Source organism: Propithecus coquereli, unplaced genomic scaffold, assembly GCF_000956105.1.
Source record: "Propithecus coquereli isolate 6110/MARCELLA unplaced genomic scaffold, Pcoq_1.0 Scaffold25, whole genome shotgun sequence".
Classification (NCBI taxonomy): Eukaryota; Metazoa; Chordata; class Mammalia; order Primates; family Indriidae; genus Propithecus; species Propithecus coquereli.
Window position 1 is genome coordinate 802,422 of NW_012148063.1, and position 1,348 is coordinate 803,769.

The following is a 1,348-nucleotide window of genomic DNA, read 5'->3' on the forward strand; positions in this document are numbered from 1 at the left end:
GCCACCAACCTGGTAGAGCGTTATCCGGTCGATGAGCCTGTCCTCGCTCTCCTCCACCAGGCCCACACTCGGGATGCTGCTTTCCACCACCTCCAGCTGTCTGCGGAGCTCCTGGCGGTCCTCATCCAGATGGGACCACGTCTAGAAACACATTAGTCTGTGAGCTAAAAAAGTCCTCATTAGGGAATGACATTTCTCCTTGTGCGCAAAATATGTGCTTGACAGATGCTCTTTAAAGTTATGTCAGGGTTATGTTGGGGATTACTTTGGGAAGCAAAAGATGACTTTGAAACAAGTAATCAGATGGTGGTCCTCCGCTGCTTTAAAGGACCTTTTTGGTAGGTTTGTGCAGTTTACAGTAGGGTTCGAGCTCCTATGAGAATCTAGTGCCACTGCTGATCTGACAGGAGGCGGAGCTCAGGTGGTGATGCCGGTGATGGGGAGCAGCTGTAAACACAGATGAAGCTTTGCTCACTCACCTGCCGCTCACCTCCTGCTGTGCGGCCCAGTTCCTAACAGGTCATGGACTGGTACTGGTCTGTGGCCCGGGGGTTGGGGATCACAGCTTTAAAGCACTGTGAACGGGCTTTGGCACCTGCAGCTAACTGGCTGTATGACCATGGGTAAGTTACTAAGCTTCTCTGAACTTCATTTTCCACATGTTAAAATGGGGATATTAGTAGCTATTTTCTCCATGATGAGGATTAAATGGAATAATGGTGCAGCGTAGCTGGTATCTGGTATGTATGGTTTTGTTCTTTTTACCACAGTAGGGATTTAAATCAAAGGGATGGGCGTGTTTGCTTGTCACATAGCTTTTCATTACATTTGCAAATAAAAGTTCAAATAAAACACCGACATTTATAAATATGAATATATAGTCTGTATATTCTCTCAAAGAAAAATGCCATATCACTTATTCCTAAGTTCAGATTTTTATTTTATTTAAAACCGAAAAAAACTTTTTTAAAAAATCAGTTGAAGTCTTTTCCAATAATTTACGATGAGAGCAAGCAGTTTTGCAATGTCTGTTCCACTTCACTGTGCAGGTGGAGTGGCAACAGGCATAATAGTAGAAACCCAAGCTTTTCAGCACACTAAATACCCACTGCCAAGCACTGGTCAAAGCCTAGGGATTTAACAGTAAATAAAACATGCAAAAACTCCTGCCATCATGGAGCTCACAGACCAGCAATCAACAATAAACAATACGCTGAAAAACAAACCATATGTGTTATGGTATATCAGAGAGTTCTTGAGCTGCAGGGGAATAAAATAGAACTGAGAAGGGGGAGAGGGAGTGGCCAGTGTGTGTGTGTGGTGGGACTGCAATTTAAATGGTGTGGTC

The 1,348-nt window shown here is 44.0% G+C and overlaps 1 protein-coding gene across 1 annotated transcript in view; it reads right to left on the bottom strand.

Annotated features, from left to right (window-relative positions):
• The window catches only part of SYNE1 (spectrin repeat containing, nuclear envelope 1), a 534,160-nt gene that overhangs the window by 116,252 nt on the left and 416,560 nt on the right, over window positions 1–1,348 (bottom strand). The window lies entirely within an intron of this gene.